This window comes from Marmota monax, unplaced genomic scaffold, assembly GCF_021218885.2.
Source record: "Marmota monax isolate L192 unplaced genomic scaffold, Marmota_monax_Labrador192_F-V1.1 WCK01_AAM20220418_F8-fsc00125, whole genome shotgun sequence".
Classification (NCBI taxonomy): Eukaryota; Metazoa; Chordata; class Mammalia; order Rodentia; family Sciuridae; genus Marmota; species Marmota monax.
This window is the reverse complement of record NW_026695235.1, coordinates 7,642,763-7,661,051: the sequence shown is the minus strand read 5'-3', so window position 1 is coordinate 7,661,051 and position 18,289 is coordinate 7,642,763. Positions and strand designations below refer to the sequence as shown.

The 18,289-nt window shown below is 50.2% G+C and overlaps 1 long non-coding RNA gene across 2 annotated transcripts; it reads left to right on the top strand.

Annotated features, from left to right (window-relative positions):
• The first annotated feature begins 4,530 nt into the window (after positions 1-4,530).
• Positions 4,531-16,759, top strand: LOC124089271 (uncharacterized). 2 transcript variants are annotated; one of them, XR_006850678.1, is made up of 4 exons: positions 4,531-5,034; positions 11,137-11,370; positions 12,502-15,022; positions 15,375-16,759. It is a non-coding gene; the product is annotated as an uncharacterized LOC124089271 (long non-coding RNA). The 2 variants fall into 2 exon arrangements; XR_009226235.1 differs by lacking the exon at positions 4,531-5,034 and adding an exon at positions 9,597-11,024.
• The last annotated feature ends 1,530 nt before the right edge of the window (positions 16,760-18,289 follow it).

Below are 18,289 nucleotides of genomic sequence, written 5' to 3'. Positions count from 1 at the left end.
TCTTAGTGAAGCAGGATTTTTACTGGCTCTCTCAACTTCCATTCCCATTTCCTTTGGGTTAGTTTCCAGTATGCAGATGCTAGGAAATTAAAACCTGACATATTAGAGCCATGATTTTATATGTGGACTGGCTTCTGCCAAGCAGATGCTGCTTTGAGACTAGCAGGATGTCAGCAGTGTGAGGCTCTCGCCAGGTTCCAGGCTGGAAGTCTTTGTAAACAAGGTGGTTGATATACTGGTTCCCCTGAGGCCATTTGGCTGCTTCTGAAGTTTGGTTCCTAGAAACTTAGGTACAGACCAGTAGATGGTGGCAATAAGAGAGGAGTTCCCAATTTGATTGCTATATTTTTTATTGTGAGGCAATTAAATCTTATGCCCTAGACCTCACTGAGATTCTGTGAGCTTCAAAATTCCATCTGATAAATCACTTTCCTTTCTAATGGACTAGAAGCATTTCGTTTTCTTTTCCTGTGATCCTTGACCAATATACCCAGCAATCCAATTGACAACAAAAGAGCAACTCGTACATTTTCCTACAGGTCTTGATCAAGTCTAGATAAATGTGTTGTTTTTTTTTAAATGAAGAATCAAAGAATAAAATAAAAAAATAATATAATGTCAATTAGAATAAAAAATCCAAAAGTGGGGAAAGAAAAATGTCCCCAAAGATTCAGGGAAGAATGCAGAGATTTCTCAAAAGTATTTACTGGAGAAACAAGAAATAAATTATTTTGGAAACAATTTTTCATTCTCAATAGAATACAAGAAGACACTTCCCATGCGCAACAAGATCAGAAAATCAAAATCCAAATATAGGCTGCAATGAAAGGGAAAAGATGAGAAGAATTAAAAACCAAAGATCAGCCAAGACCATAAGGAGATAAGGAGGTTCAGAAATTTATGCATCAACTTGGCAAGGTTGTGGTACCTAGCTATTGGGTATAGCATCAGTCTGGATGTTATTATCAAGGTATTTTTAGATGAGATTAACAAAGAATCAGTGACCATTGAATAAAGCAGATAGATTATCCTCCATTGTGTGGTGGCCTCCTCCAATCAGTTGAGGGTCTTCAGAGAAAAATGACTGAGAAGTCCCAAGGCAAAAGGAATTATGTCTGTTTTCTCCCCTTGAACTAGAGCTACATCAGCTCTTCTCCATCTGTCCAGCCTGCTGAGCAGGCATTGGACTTGCCAGACTCTACAGTAGCATGAATAATTTTCAGTCTCTCTCTCTCTCTCTCTCTCTCTCTCTCTCTCTCTCTCTCACACACACACACACACAAACACACACACACACACACACCACCTCTTAGCTCTGTTCTTCTGGAGAACCCTGACTAATGTAAACAGCATATAGTTAAACTTTATGTTTTTATGCAATCAAATCATTTCTACCTTTTAAGCATTTAATCCACCCATGTTTATGAAATTAATTGTGTGATTAGTTTTATTTTTATGATTTTGTTCTTTTCTATTTACCTCATCTGTTTATTATTTTGCTGTTTCCAATCTGCTGTAATTTTTCTTCTCAGATTTTTAAGTCCTATAATTGTTTGCTTATACATAATAATACTTGTCATTTCTTTCTCTATTTTTCCTACATGTTTGGTTTCCTTTTTTCCTATCAAGATTCATAATCAACTCTCTCATTATGACCATATTTTCCTTTAAGTCTTTGAGTGCAATTATCATAGGTGTTTCACAGTTCTTCTTTTAACTCCAACATTTCAGTCTTCTTAGAATTGGTTGCCAATGATTGCTTTTGTTTATTACAGGGTCACCTTTTCTATGTATTCACACACTGACCGATGTCTTGTTTGATCATGGGCATTGTGGATGTTTGTTTTAGAGACTTAGTGAAGAATGTGGCTCTAAGAGACAGTTGAACCCACCGTCTCCCCTCTGGTGACTGCAGGTGTCTTCTCACTTCCCTCACCTCTGGCTGCTACCTCCTTCCTGTTTCCTTAATGGTTTCCATGTGAACGTGCACCTTGTGTGGGTTGTTTTAATTAGCAGAGGAGGAAAACTTGATTTGAGGGCTCATGGTTTCAGAGGTCTCAATCCGTAGACAGCAGGCTCCATTCCTCGAGGCGCGAGGTGAGGCAGGACATCATGGCAGAAGAGTGTGGTGGAGGGAAGAGTCTCACGTGATGATCAGGAAGCAGAGAGAGAGAGAGATCTCCACTTGCCAGATACAAAATATATATCCTAAAGCCACACCCCCATGCCCCTCCAGCCACACCCCACCTGTCTTCAATTACCACTTGAATAATCCCATCAGGTGATCAATTGGCTGATTGGGTGAAGGCTGTCACAACCCAGTCATTTCCCCTCAACCCTTTCACATCGCATCGTCTCACACGTGAGCTTTTGGAGGACACCTCACATCCAAACCATAACATGGATGAGGTCAGCCAGGGATTAGGGCAGAGCTTGCCCTCATCTTGAGAATCCCCCTTCCTGACTTCCACCCTTGTGACATCCCCCACCCCTCCTACTCCAGCACTGTGCCAGGTTTGAACTCTATCCTCTGCTTGTTTCTTAAATAAGACCTCAGATTCCTGCATGAGCTCCTCCTAAAATCAGCTCTAAGGTCCCCATCTCAGTCGGCCTTCTTATGCAGCGCAATATCTGTGATCAGGGTTCTATGCCCTGTAATCCTCGGGAACTCCAAAAACTAACTTCATTTCTATGTGCCCTTCCCTGTTAAAGAAGAAAACATGATTTATTGCTGGGCTCTGTGTGTAAGACCACCCTTTTCTATCAATTTTTCTTTTTCTTTCTTTCTTTTTTATTTTTTGAAAGAAGTAAGAATAAAAGGTTGACTCTGAGGTTTCTTTGGGTGATCTTGGAAAATTTTAGGCTGCTGCAATTCCACATGGAGAAGGAAGGTAAAAGCTAACTACGGGGTTCAACCTGGCCGTAGAGAGAGCAGTGTGTCATTAAAGGCGAGCTCTGAAGCTGGAAGCCTGAATTTCCTCTTGGTTCCACCTTGTGAGACCTGTCAGCTTGGGGGAGGGGTCTAACCTCCCGGGGCCAAACTGGGTGTGAGGCCAGTGCCCGCTTAGCAGATGGTGAAGAGGACCGCACTGGAGTGGTGTCTGGCAGAGGTTCCACAGTGTCAGTTGCTGCTGCTCTTGACCTGGCTGACACTCTCTGAAGCCATGCGGTTTCCTGCTTTCCCTGGGCTGCAGACCTCTCTGTTCACATTCTGAGTCTATGCCCACTAGTTCGGAGAGAGAACCACGGACCCTCTGGTATTGTGGGTAGAGGTGGAGTTCAACTCAGCACTCGGGCAGGCGAGCCCTGGAACACAGTGCCTAGCCCCGCCCATCTGGGCTGGCTTTGCTTCTTGTGTTTTAAATCTGTAAAATGGTGGTGTAGGGAGAAGTCTACCCTGGGTTTGGGGGAAGGCTAAACGAGATGGAGTAAATCAAGCCCTGACACACGGATCTGCTCGGCCAGTGGGACACTATCCTGGCATGAACCAAGGATCAGAGACAGTGCCCCTGGGCTGGATGGCAGAGCATCGCTTATTACTTAAACTCAGGGGCGTTTCCTCTGGCTGTGTGCCCCTTAGCAACTCATTATAATTGGCAAGATCCCGGTGCTGGGCTGGTTAGGGCCTGAAGCTTCTGCAGCCACACTTCCTATCTCTGGGGGACGCTGGCAGTTAATCCTGAGACGTGGAGTTTAACCCTTCCTTGGCTCTTCTGCCTGGAAGTCCCACTCCCGGCCTTCGTTCTGTATAGGGTGGCTTATCCCCTTCCTTCAGGCTAACATTTGGGCCTAACATCTGCCACTCTCCACTTTCCCTTCTTCTTCTGTCCTGGCCATAGCTTAGTCCAGGCCCAAGCCGTCACGCACTTGGACCATCGCAGTAGCCCCTTATCTGGTCGTCCCCAGCTTCGGCTCCTTTGTCACACTGCATGCAGAATGACCTCCCACGAGCAGCTGGCGGTACGTCCTGACAGCTCTGCCTAGTGGAAAACGGGCCTCTCCCACTCTCTAACAACTGAGAGAGAAAACCTGCCGAATCCATCAGGAGCTCCCTTCTCCAAACCTGAGGCTTCACAGTCCGCCCTTCAGTGGCCCCTGGGACCTGGTCATCACTCTCAAATGGAATGGTCGCTGTTCCCATTGGAAGCTGGACAGGCCTCGGATCTCACTGGCCCTTCTTGTTTCTGAGCTGCCCTCTCGTTTTCCTTCACCAGGATCGTCCTCTCCTCTCTTCTCCACCGATAGCACTGTCTCAAGTCGGGGCCTCCCACGTGCCCAAGGCCTTCCTGAGACACCAGAGACTCCCATGTCCCTCCTGTGCTCAGGCACAGACCCCATGCATCGTGCCTTGAGGTCTCCAGCTCTTACAGGCAGGGCACCTTCCCGTGGTCCAGTTCACAGCAGCCTCAGCGCAGCCCTGCTCAGGACGGGCCTCTTCTTGTGTAGGAGGGTAGGCAGGTGCACTTCCGCTCAGGCACCCACCAGGGGGAAGGCAGATGTGGGGCTGGGGAGCTGCTGGGGGGAGTCAGAGGCAACAGCAGGGGACACAGAGTCTCCTGAAGGAAACAGACAGGGAGAGTCTCTGGCTGTGATCGTTTTATTGAAAGCTGTTGATGGTCAGATAATCTTCTTTCCAGAAAACTCAAAACCAAAACAGAAGAAGTTTGGGGGCAGCTTCGAGAGGAGAAAGATGAAGAAGATGAAGGATGGAAAAGCATCTCCCTTGATCCCTGAGGACGCAGGTCCTCCTGCTGGGTCAGGCTGCTCTGCGCACACCACAGCCTCACCTCCAGCACACCCCAGGCCGGCTCAACCTCCCGAAGCCCCACAGATATCCACGTTCACATGGTCGGATTCCTTATGGAACTGGCAACAGTGAAAGCCGTGGATTGTGTGTGGATGCAGATATTCCAGCTGCTTTAGCTGCAGAGAAAGTAGCAGGGAGACAGCAGCCAGGGAAGACCCTGGCACCGCCACAGGCGACGCCCGCCCAGCCCGGCCAGCTGTGGATGTGATGAAGTGGCTGCTATTCAGGTCAGTACCAAAGTATTCCCCATTGATCTCGTCAGGGCAGCCTCAGGGGGAAGGCAGCCACGGCGGCTGCCCACCAGCGCCCGAGGCTCTCCATCTCCATGGTTTGGGATTATAAATGGAGCTCTCCGTCCAAAAGGGCAGGTGGGCAAATCCTCAGCAAGCTCCGAGAACAGGAAACCAGGGCAAGGAGAGTGGGAGGATGGCATCCTGGCTTTGCCTTAGCCAATTACAAGACAATGCTGGCTGAAAGCACCTGCCCTGTCCTCGCTGTTCAGAATTCAATCTATTTTGCAGAAAATTATCCTTAGAGTACCTTGAGCAATTTTGTTATAAGAGATTTAAAAAAAAAATAAACTATGCTTCAGGGAGAAATAACCCTGTATACACTCCAGACAATGAGAAGAAAATCAGTACCAGCTTTTCATTTTCTGATAGCATTTTACATAATCATTTCACTGTTGTTCTCACTTAAAATTCAAGGTGCCTTCTCTGTCCCTGCAGAAACACGAAGGTGAACTCAAAGCAACTTAAGCATAGCTTTCTGTGCGGCTTACTTAAGATTTGTTTGATTCCACCACCCAACAGTGAAAGGGATTACAATTTCTAACTCAGGGGTCACACAGTCCTTGTGCTGAAGTTTAACTCTAGTCCTATTGACTTAAAAACTATAAATACGGATGAAAGTTTTCTCATTTATTAATGATATCATGATGGTTACTTTTCTAAAAGGAAATGTATTATTTGAATGAATTCCTGACAATCACCTGTAGATTGCATTGGAGTAAGATCTCAAAAGCTTGTGTCAATTGATATCCTTTGAAGGAAGCAACACAATATCAGCAGTCAATATTTCAAGGACACAGAGTATTCTGCTATATACTCTGCACGTATTTACTTGTTCTTCCTTTATTCCTCATAACCACCCTGTCAGGTAGAAGCTCTTACTACTGATAAGAGAAAGGAGGCTCAAATTTGCCAGAAATACCAGAAATTTGCCAGAAATCACAGGTAGAAAAATGAAGCGTCTCAGGGCCCAAGTCATGTGACGGTCATTTGCTGGACAATTCACCCTTCTCCTGCCCGTCCTGTTGATAACACCTCCCTTCCTCTTTCCCTTCTGCCTCCTGCCTGCCCCCTTCTTCCTCCCTCCCTCCCTCCCTTCCTTCTGACAGATATTTATCCAGTGACTGCTCTGTACTGGGAGTGTTCAAGCACTGGGTGTTAGAATAGTGAATAAGATAGACAAGGTCCTGGTCTCATGACACTTATTCTCTTGCAGAGGGAGTCAAACACATATTCAATTAATTAAATGAATGTGATCTAATAAGATATGAACAAGTGCTGTGAATCAAGTGATATAAGAGTCACTGGGGAAATGATTTGGGCTAATTAGTCAGGGTCAGCCTTTCTAAATTTGTATGACATTTGAACGACAGGAAGAAACCAATGTGGCATGATCAGGGCAAAAGAAATTCCAGGCAGACGGAGCCACATTTAACCTTTGTTTTAGTATCTCTGTGCCATAGCAATTATTACTCTCTTTGTAAAGCTAAGTGGATGCACAAATATATTTAAATATCTGAAGTTATAGTCATGAAGTCAGTAAGCTGCAGCACTGATGTCCATCACCGGCATGTCTAATTCCAAAGGGTTGCTTCTGTAATGTAATGTGACCACCTTTAATTGAGTATCACTCACAACCCATGCATGCGCACATATAGGCACAAAGGCACATACCTGCATACAAGGGCACATACCTGCACACCCTCCAAGAGTATATTGAAAAGAGTAAGATATGGGGATTTGTGTGGTCATACACAAGGGCGTGTACATTTGTGTTTATAGTAGTCATCAGTTCATTTGCAGACGCCTGAGTCTCTGACACTATTATTTATAAAAGTTAAAAAAAAAAAAATCTTGCAACAAATTATATCCAAACCTGACTAGCCTCTGAAATCTGCCTCTTAGAGAAAATATGCTACATAGATAAAGCTAACAATGTCAACATGGCTACAGTAGCAATAAAAACACTTGTAAAGAATCAGCAGCTTACCAGTGAAAAGAATCAGTTTACAAATAACTAGCTTGGCTTTCTCAAAGAAGTAACCCTTTTATATTATAAGCAAAAAATAGTGTAGGTGTTAGATCATTTGCTTAAATTACATTTGTTTCCTAAGAGGAAAATGCTTAAAACATTAGTAAGAGAAGAAGTTCACTTTTCTCTGAGATAAACATAGCAAAAGACATGTGGTGAGCTCTGGGGTGGTCAACTCTGGATGAAGGCTGGCCCCCACCAGCCCTCCGATGGCTGTTCTAGCATAGGACCATCACAAAGGTATTGACAAACACATTGTGTGAAGCTCACTTATGTTTGTTACATCTGTGAATTTTTCCATTAGAGGATACTGGCCGCCTGCAACCGTCCGGCGTCTGACGTGGAAGCCTGCCTATTGTTCTGTTTGGTCTGGCAACACCTTCCCCATCCTTCTATTTCCTGTTTGGCTTATACTAAAATCTGTAAGAAGGGATAAAAGCCAAGATGTGCTGCTTCTCCTTTGTCAAGGATTTTTTCAGTACTAAAAAATTTCTGTCGGAATCCAATCAAGGTCAAGATTTAATCATCTACAGTCAGGACACTTTTTACACGTCTGAAGTTTGGAAGGATCTGAGGAGAATGCATAGAGAAAAGAACGGAACCGATATGGCCCTACCCGTTGGGCTTGAGCTTTGGGTTGGTATCCCTCAAGTACCGTGAGGACAACAGGGAGGATGACAGGTCAGGAGACAAGTGCTATTCAATGCAGAGATGGCTGCGTGCGGTTCCCAGGAGGAGACACCACCCCTGGGGGTTGAGGATGTAGCGTGGCATGGGGAGGGTCTGTCAGGAGGCAGGGGGCTCTAGGGAAAGGTAGAGGTGGGCTTTGAAGGATGTGTGAGGCTGTGTCAATGCCAGGCAGGCCTGGGTTGGCTAGTGTGAACACTTCTCCTGGACTCTGGGGCAAGGGCCCCAAAGAGAAGCTGGCTCAGCCTGTGGGCACTATAGTGGCTGGCATGCATGGGAAAGGCATGCTCCAGGGCCAGTCTTTTGCTGTCTTTAGGGATTGCCTCACCCTGGAGGGGCAGTCTCCCCACAGCCAGCAAGGCCCAGGTGCAGAGCATTGAGAACACAGAAAATAAGGGGAGAAAGTGAAGATACAGTCCAGCAACAAAATGAAGTGCATTTGTTTTTTATCGCCATGCACCCAGTTACCTGGGGTCTGGGCACAGTGGAGCCGAGTCTCCTCTCAGCCTCATGAGGTTTGAACGAAGGAGTGAACCAGGTCCACAAGCTCATCTGAGGCTCATGGCATCTTCCCAACTCACGGGGGGTTGGCAGAATCCAACTCCATGTGGTTGTCGGACTGAGGTCCCTATTTCCTTGCTGGCTATCAGGCTGGGGTGGCTCCCAGCTCCCAGGCCACCCTCAAGTCCTGGCTACATGGATACTTTCCATGGGCTGTTCAAACATGGCAGCTTGCTTCTTCCAAGCCAGCAGGAACATGTCTCTGTCTGACTTCTGTCTCAGCCTTTGAAACTGTAAAAACTCACCTGATTGAATAAAGCCCACCCAGGACAGTCTCCCTTTGTGTAAATGCAACTGTTTAGGGATTCTGTTTGCAGCTGCAAAAATCCCTTTGTCATGTGGGACACGACCACAGAGGTGATATCTTATCCTGTCCACAGCCTTGGCCCACACTCAAGGGGCAGGGATTGTTCAAGGGCATGGGTCCTTGGAACTCTGCCTACCCTACAAGAAGATCATACCTCTGGGGAGGGACACAGTTGAAAGCAAGCAGTCTGAAAGGGTTTCTCCTTTCCCCCTGGAATGTTTTCTGGATTTGAAATGGATTTGCTTATTGAAAATCAGCATCAAATAACATATGGTCTCCCAGCAGGGGGGATGGACGTTCCCTGTGCAAGTCGACTAACTAACTCCTATGACTCATCTTTGGGTCTGGTCCTAGGACCATCAATAATGTGGAAACCACAGGGGATGGTGATGGCAAGTTTGTCCAGTGGCTCTGGTGCATGTGAGCATGATGCTCTGAGCAAGAGCCAAAGCATTCTCCCACAGGGCGAGTTGGGTGCTCAGGCGCCCAGTGGAGTGGACATCAGACAGCGCATGAGCACAACAGGGAGAAACTGAGTGCTGGATCAGGGTGGCCCCCTCCCCCTCCCGCCGTGGTTCCCAGATGTGCATTCCTCTGGGGCCTCACTGCATCGACCCTCTGATGCCACAATAGTCTACAGATGGAGTGGGAGTGGTCCAGCCCCACGCACATTGACTGGGCAGAGATTTAGGGCGTTGATCTTCCTCAGTTTTGCTTCCGTACTTGCTGCTCACTGGGGCCTACATTCAAAGTGTGGGGTATCATGTTAGACTGCTTCTGACGCCCCCTCCAAGAATCCTGAAACAGGAGGAGAACACCTGTGTTCTTCCTGGACATAACTGAATGGCCCTTTCCATGTGGCACTGTCCCCCACCCCCACCTTGAGCCAATCTGCGTAGCCATTTCATGGCTCATCTTAAATAACGTGAGGTTGTTAGGTTAATTCTGGATTCAATGCAGAGGATTGGAGTCTGGTCTGAAGGAGTTGGATTTAATTCCAAAATTTTCATTATTTCTAGAGTTATCAGAATAAACCAGCCATTCTCGACAGGCGGTTCTTTGGCATTTGGCATTACCTAGAGATATTTTCATTGTGATAACAAGAGGATCACTATTGACATCTAGGGCAGCTGCCCTCCTATATACACAGGGTGGGCCCCATGACAGGGAAGATTCTAGACTCAAATGTTAGTACTGCTGGGGTTGGAGAAACCTTGGATCAACCAAACCCTTGGGCCTGCTCAGTCGTGTGACTTCCTCCCAGGCAGGCAAAGCTAGTCCTGAGGTATGAGGACAAGATCACAGACAAGGACAGCGTGAGCCCCCAGAGCTGCAGACCCTGCTGCGTCCCCTCACTCCCCTCCCCAGGTGGGCAAGCTCTCTGCCGCCCGGAGATCTGCCCTACAGAAGACTCAAGACAGCAGATCTGGGAACCCGGCCTGCCTCAGGACACGTGAAGGCTGAGCAGGGACCCTGGGGCACCACTGCTTACCTCGCCTGGCCTGCAGACCTCCTGGGGCAGGTGGGAGGAAGCCCTGAGCTCAGCTAATCACCACACCCTGCTGGACACAGGACAGCATTCTCCATGATGCATGATGGTGTGTCCTAGCTTGAAACTTTCAGGAGAAAAAGGCAAAGATTGGTCAAATGAGCTGATCTAAGGGATTCCGTAAAGAGGAAGAAAATACAGTTGTAGGTTGCTTACGCAGAAGCACTTAAGGCAGAAGGTGTGATCTCCAAACGAATGTGCCTCCCTCATAAACACCCCCATTTTATACATTACTGTTAGGTAAGTTCCAGAGGAAAATTTTTTAAAAAATGAAACAAAATGCTTTGTGTCTGAGGGATGGGCAGTTGAGCTCTGGAGGAAGCTGTGGTTTGTTGTGTTTCTGGTTGTTCTTCGTCTAGGTACGGGAAGCTGGGGTGCCTCTTGCTCCATGACCTTGGGCGTGGCTTAGTGGCTTTGGACCAGGCAGCCGGGTGTGAGGATTTATCAGTGTGTCCTTGAGTGTCTCCTTGACTTTTTGCCTCAGTTTTCTTATCTGTGGAGTGGAGGTGATAACAGTGTGAGAATCCAGTGAGTCAATATTGACAGGGTGCTCAGAACAGTGCCAGTATGTCTGTGCTCTGGTTCTAAGTCAGCCTCAGAGACCGTGGTCCTCTCCTCTCGCCATCGCCATGATCACATGACGAGTTCTGGCCCAGCTCTGACCGAGGCCCTGATGGAGAACCAGCAAGGACTTCACTCTGCTTGGCTTCCCAGGGGGGTCACCAACAGGCCCCAACAGAGGTCTTTGGTTAAACTGAGTTATGACAGAAATCCCATCCCCAGGGCTCTGGGTGAGTGGCGTCGTTGGGTGAAAGGAGGTTTTCTTTGGGGGCTTTTCCTGGTCCCCTGGAACATCAGCTACGTCACCGTGTTTCTTTTTATTCCTGCTTCTCTTGGCTATAGAGCAATGCTCTTGTTTTGGAGACCAGAGCTGGAGAAGATTCTAGAAAGAGCATGGAGACAGTGAAATCTCGTGATCCCATGTAGCCCCTGGAGACAGAGGCCTGGGGACTTGAGGTACAAGGACCAGCTGGCCTGGAGTGGCACCAACGGTCCTTTTCGCTCCCAAGTCTGTGACCCTGGGTTGCATAGAAATGAAGGTTGGAGGTCCCCAGCCACCAGCCTGTTCCTTTCTTGGTAAGAATCAAAGTGGCCCCCGAGCAACACGGGAAATAAAATATCATCTCTTCCCCTTTCCTGTCCCCTCTGGTCTGGAATCAGGGCTGCCAGGGGCCGCCCACATGACCACACCACACCAGCCTCTAACCTGCTCCTTAGAGATGCGCAGTGCCGCCCGTCTTCTCCGTCCTCTGGTCTCAGAGGACCTGCTGGCTGGAGGAGACGGGAGTTTGTCAGAGGAGATGTCACTTGTCCATTTCCACCCAGTGACTTGCCTCCTCTCCCTGCTCAGTGCCAGGCTGTGGAAGCAGCCAGAGGAGGCACACATACAGTAGGTACAGAGGGTCCCAGAGGTGGCCTGCCTCCTGGAGTAGACAGGATGTGATGGCCAAAGGACCACACGCAGTGGAGGAAAGGCAGGCCTGGGGATGCCGGGCTGTGGCCCACTCACTGCTGTGGGCAAGTGACCCTTCTCATGGGGCCTCCTTCCCTCACTGTTGGGTGATGGCGAGGACAGTTCTTGGCAGTGTGTGGAGGGAGACTGGGGGTGCGGTGTGCGTCACACTTTGTAAGTGTGTTGCCAGCACCGTGGTAGAGGTGGCTCACTGTGTGGCAGCCTGGCCAATGTCATTGTCCATTGATAGCATGACACTGTTGGTATCAGGGCACATTCTACAGCTGAACCAGGCTCGGGCCATTCAGGGCGCAGATGGAATGGCTGGGATTCCCACATGGGAGCCACCCAAATCCCTTCCTGCAGCATTTTTGTCTAGAGGAAGTGGGGACCTTCACTGGACACTTAGAGCCTTTCTGTCCCCTGGGCCATGGATCTGGAAGACCTAAAGCAAACACCCTTCCCAGATTCACTGTTCTCCCTGGCTGGTGAGGCCCATGCAGGGAGACCCTCCAGCTCCTCTGCTCTTGGGGTCACACAGACCTGGGTGAAGGGCGTGCAATGCACACAAAGCCCCAGGAAGGTCCAGGGTGGGAGAGAGGCTGCCACAGAGTGCCAGGAGGGAGCCTGGGGAGACGCATCCCCAGCCCAGCACCATGGAGTGGCATCAAATGAGTTTTCCCATAACGTGAGCTGTAACGTCACATTGTCCTCAATTAAATGACCTCTACTCTCTCCACCCTGCTTGACTCCAGCTCTTTGAGGACAGGACACTGCTCATTGATTGCACCACCCCCTCACCTGGCCAGGGCCTGCCACCCTCAAGGTCTTGGCATCAGGGATGGCTGTGGGCTCTGTGCTGCTGAGACTTGCTACCTCTCCACCTGGCCCCCTGACCAGGCGTGTGCACCCCAGGTGAGCAGCTGCCAGGGAGTGAGTTCAAGTGACAGGGCCCCATGGGGTAGTGCAACGCCAAGGGACTGTCCAGGTGTGAGAGACACTGGGGCGGGGAGAGATGGTGAGCCTCCCCAGGAGCCAGAGGACACCTTATAGGCCAGGGCAAGGACTCTCGGGAGTTGTCATGTCTTTGTGGAACCAGATCTGTCTACACTAGCTGCGGGGGACAACCAGGAGTGAAGGGGATCAGAAAGGATGCTGTTTCCTTGAGCCAGGCATCAAGGTGTGTATATTAACATAACATGTTATGTGTGCTGACGGAATGCATGACGTGCTAATCCTGTGCTCCAGAGAGCGTTATCGCTGCATGCTAATGCGACATGTCCTGCATTTTCAATGAGGCATCAGTTGTGTGGTGTGCCATTAATGTAATATAAAGTTCGTATAATTGTGATGCACAATGTGCTAACGACACAGCAGGGAGGGTGTTGATAGCATGATGTGAAGTGCACATCACTGAAATATCCAGTGTGTATGTGGCAAGATATGTAATGTGTTACCAAATTGATGCAAGATGTGCTAACAGTGTAACGTGTTACTAAAGTAACATGTGATGTGCTGACGCAATCAGGAGGTTGTTAATGATATAACAGATGACGTGCACTGCCACAGAGCGTTATTGTTAGCGCCATGTGCCATGTGCTGTTCATGCAGTGAGTGCTGACACAGCAGCGCTGTGTGTCAGGGAAGCTCAGGCTCAACCTGCTAATGCAGCACATCCAACAGGAGCAATGCGTGTTCACACAGCACGTGCTGAGTCCTGGAACAACACTCAAGGTGTCCCTCATGCCACATGCGGGACAGATTGGATGTGATTAGAATCAGAAGGACTGCAAGGACATGGCCTTGGCCGAGGTCTTGCTCAGTGACCTGTCCTGGCCCAGGGCTCTTCTCAAAGGCTGTGTGGGGACAAAACCACTAGGGCAAGCTCTCAAGGAAAGACCTGGACTTTCCACAGCCAGAGGGAAAGTCCACAGGAACTGATCCCTGCCCCGGGAGCCAGCCCCACACACATACACACCCCACTCACACACACACACACACACTGTGGTATCACAGGAGTGATAGCTTGTGCCCCTCCTTGCTCTGTCTCTTTGATGGGAATTGTTTTTAAAAGGCTTTCAAAATAATAAATACTCCAAAGTTGTTTCAAAACACTACATGTTCTAGCTGTCTATGAAGAGAAGACAAAGCTAGGTAGATGATGGAGGTGACGGACAGACAGATGGTGGCTAGAGCGATGGATGACAGGTAGGCAGATGAGGACAGGTAGGCAGATGATGACAGGTAGGCAGATGAGGACAGGTAGGCAGATGGTGGACAGGTAGGCAGGTGATGGACAGGTAGGCAGATGAGGACAGGTAGGCAGATGAGGACAGGTAGGCAGATGTGGACAGGTAGGCAGATGAGGACAGGTAGGCAGGCGATGGACAGGTAGGCAGATGGTGGACAGGTAGGCAGGTGATGGACAGGTAGGCAGATGGTGGACAGGTAGGCAGGTGATGGACAGGTAGGCAAATGAGGACAGGTAGGCAGGTGATGGACAGGTAGGCAGATGAGGACAGGTAGGCAGATGGTGGACAGGTAGGCAGGTGATGGACAGGTAGGCAGATGAGGACAGGTAGGCAGATGATGACAGGTAGGCGGATGAGGACAGGTAGGCGGATGAGGACAGGTAGGCAGATGGTGGACAGGTAGGCAGGTGATGGACAGGTAGGCAGATGAGGACAGGTAGGCAGATGAGGACAGGTAGGCAGATGAGGACAGGTAGGCAGATGTGGACAGGTAGGCAGATGACAGACAATGAAGTTCCTACTCTTCGGCCTCAACGCTGTGGATGCTGGGAGGGTCATTTAGTGCTGTGGGGCTGTCCCGGGGGGTGAGTGGAGGGGACGCTGCCCACTGCTTTCCCATGTGGGGTTTCTTTTCAGGCAGGAAGTCACAGCTCTCTAGTGATAAGAGTGAGCAAGGTCTTGTGGGCCTGGGGGTGTTTAAAACGAAATCCAAGTTCCCAGGTCCAACCAGGAGGCCTTGACAATTCCTGGGGAGAACAAGGAGTCTCGAAGGTCAATGTCGGATCTGGGCCCGAGGACCTGGAGGGTGAGCCTGGGCGGAGAGCCGGCCTCCGCACAGCTGGCGGCCATTGGCGCACGGGAGGGTGAGCTAAGGGGGCCGGCATTTCTGGCTCTCAGAACCTGTGGGTGACCCACACTGCAGCCTTTGTGACTCCTTCTTTCTGTGATGGCCATTTGCCACATGCAGCTTCCCTGAGTTTGGAGCGATGACCAGATGGGAACCAGGCTACAGCCCGTCGGGCAGGTGAGAAACAGATGGCAGGGAGGGAGCAAGACCGAAGGCCGCTGGCAGGCGCTGCACCCTGGCCTGAGGACCAGCCCACCCTGATCCAGCGCCTGGCCCAGGTGACTCCAGGGGGTGTCCCAACATGTTGAAGCTCAGCTTTGTCCCCAGGGTCACAACCAAGGACAGGGTACACGTCACCTTTATCCATCTAGGGAGTAGTGTGATGGGGAAGGGAGGCTGAACCCGTGCTCTGGAAGCCCAGCACGGGCCTCCCTAAGCCTCTGGGTAAAGTGGACCTGCCTGGCCCGAGGCTGTGACTGCGGGACAGGAGGCCCTAGGATTCCCTTCCATCTGGGTTTATTGTCCCCAGGTTTTGCCTGTGACATGTAGAGCAATGAGGTCCTCTGTGTTTCGACTCTGCCACTCACAAGCCCTGGACGGGAACCAGGAAGGGCCTCACAGGACCCCAGGAAGACCTCCAGGACTTGTTCACGCGTCAGTGTCTCCGGCTGATGGCCAGCGCTCCTTGGGGGGAGGACCCCATGGCCGGACACCACGCAGCCTGAGCCAACTGCTGGCTCAGAGGTCCTCAGAGAGGCCCTCCGCCTCTGATGCCATTGCTACGGACCCCCTGTCAGAAGAGCGGCCCTGAGGAAGCCAGATACGACTTTGTCCCTGGGGGAAAAGGATTCTGAGAGCAGGACTGAACCCAGCAGCCCCACCCGCCAGGTTCCGCCTTCTCCTCAGGCGCCACACCCTGGTGAGAGTGACCTCAACAGTCAGAAACAGCCCCTCTGGTGGAAGAAGTAAGAGTGGAGAATGTCTCTGAGGGCCATTTCCTTCTAGTCTGGGAGGACAGCAAGGGGTCCAGGCTGTCAGCGATCGGGCGGGGCGGGGGGGCAGGTTCTCGCCTTGGCCAGCGCTGCCGGAGGGAGACAGGACAGAAGCAAAAGAGAAGAAGGACACAGGCACAGGTCAGAGGCGAGGAGGAGGGAGCGCAGCAGGGCGGGCGGAGCTCTGGGGGTCACGCCTGCAGGAGCAGAGTCTGAATGCCAGCTCTCTGCCTCTTGGTTGTGGGAGCTTGGCTGAGTCACTTACTCTTTCAAATCACCTGGCGCACAGCATGGGAGGTGCCATCACAGACCCCAAAAGTGACAGGAATTCTAGAAGTGACACATTTGCAGTCAACAGCTACTGTGGCGGCTGCATTGTGCTACCTACGTCACCGTCTGTCATCACCATGCTACGAACTAGTCCCCAGGAAAGCAAACACATAAGATCAATAAAATACCTCCTTCAAACTTGGAGTTGGCTGAGGGGTTCTCTTGGGCCAGCACTTTATAAACTGGACTTTGGAGCAGAGCATGTCAGAGTAACTCAGGAAATGCACGTTCTGCCCTACTGAGTTGCACATGCCGTATATTCCAAGAACCTGGTACAACTTGCTTAAATTAACTTCAGGGCAAATTATTTTCGTTCATTGTGTTGAAGCTGGGGCCGAAGCTGACTACATGTGAGGCAAACTATGCAGTCTTTACAACAAGCCCACAAGGAAGCCTTAGCGGTTCTACTCTGGCTAAGAAAACTCAGGCCACTTGCCCAAGGTAACAGCTATCAAGTAAGACGTCAGGATTTGATGCAGATCTGCCTGATTTTAAATCCTAAGCTCTTCACACCCCATCATGAAGTCATCCTACCAGAGATGGCTACATAATTTGTGTAGCCCAGGGCAAAATAAAAATGCAGAGCCCCTTGTTCAAATAGTATTATTTCAAGATGTTGACACAACAAAGCATGAAACCAAGCTGGGACCTTCTGAGAATGGAGCCCTTGTGCAGTTGCACAGGCTGCACACTGATGAAGCCTGCCTCATACCCTTACCAATCCATATTACAAAAATGGGTTCTTATTCTTTGTGAACGTGGGAATTTTCTGTGAGAAGATCCACCCCCAGAGAACATTCCAGAAGCCAGACTCTTTAGTGATCACTCACAATTTGGTCAAATTGATTATTTCTTCCCAAAGAGAATAAACTAGGGCCCTGGGTAGACACAGTAAAATAAACTCCCTAAAGGATGCAGCTTCAGAGAGAGGCAGCCAGGTGCCAGCTCGGAGGGTGGGCTTGCTTTTCTGTTTTTGCTGACAGGTGGTCTTGCCTGTGAAGTACTCCCTGGTTGCTTCCTGGCCTGGAAATCTGAGGCTGTGGAGCACAGGGGGATAAGCAGAGTCCAAGGTCCACTAAAAGCGGTTTTCCAAGAGCGGAAATCAACACAGGATGTTTGAGAACAGGCTTCCGTTGCATCTCCGTTTCCTTAGGAGGAGGCCGGGTGGCCTGAGGGGTATGCGGAGCTCATCCTGGGCTTCCAAGGGCCTGTCCTGGGGAGCGCCACATGGAAACTCTGTCACGGCACACACCACTGTGTCCTTTGTACCAGGTGCCTCTGCCCCATGGAAGGGTTCCAGGGCTCCCCTGCCACCAGACCAGGCCACCCTGCACTCCCCATGGGAACGTCCCCACCTCCTTGGAACAGTGGCTTCTTTGTCCCCGAGTTGCCACCTGCATGACAACCTGCCACACACAGACCTGAGGTCACAGGTCAGAGGAACCCGCTCCTTCAGAGTGCGTCCAAGGCTGCGGGAGACTCTGGCACCTGAAGAGGGTCGGGATGAACAGTTCTGGTCACTCGGGGCTTTTTTTGCAGGGCTGGATTTCTCGTAGCAATAATACCTGTCAGAGGTCACCGCACAAGGTGGCGCGTCTGTGAAGAAAGACACGGTAAGCCTGTTTCCCGTGTCAGCAGGACTAGAATGGTCTCCAGAGCGCTGCTGCTGGACATTTCAAGGAGCCCAGTAGCACCTGGAGTCTGCCCCACGGTCGGGGCTGTACATGCAGAGCCTCATCCAGCAGCTCTGAGCTGGGATCCAGAGCCTGGGGTCTGGATCAACGTCCCTGGTGATGCAGGGGGAGCCTGGCACATTGTAAGAGGTTCCACCAATGCCACCAAGCTAACGGACCCCCTGGACACACCATGGCAGGCACATGCACGGGTCCCCTCTGGGGAGCTGCCTTCTTACCTGGGCCACACTGTCTCTGGGCAAAGCAGGAAGATGGCCACAGCCCACCTGCCCTCCAGTTCTCCTTCATCTGCCCCGTTCCTGGGACACCTAAGGCCTTTGTGCTGCTCGGGATCTGGTTATCTTCAAAGGCCGTTGGGGTTGATTCCAACAGGAAAATCCCTACAGGTGCCTGGATATCTCAGGAGCATGACCCACTGTGTGTGTGTG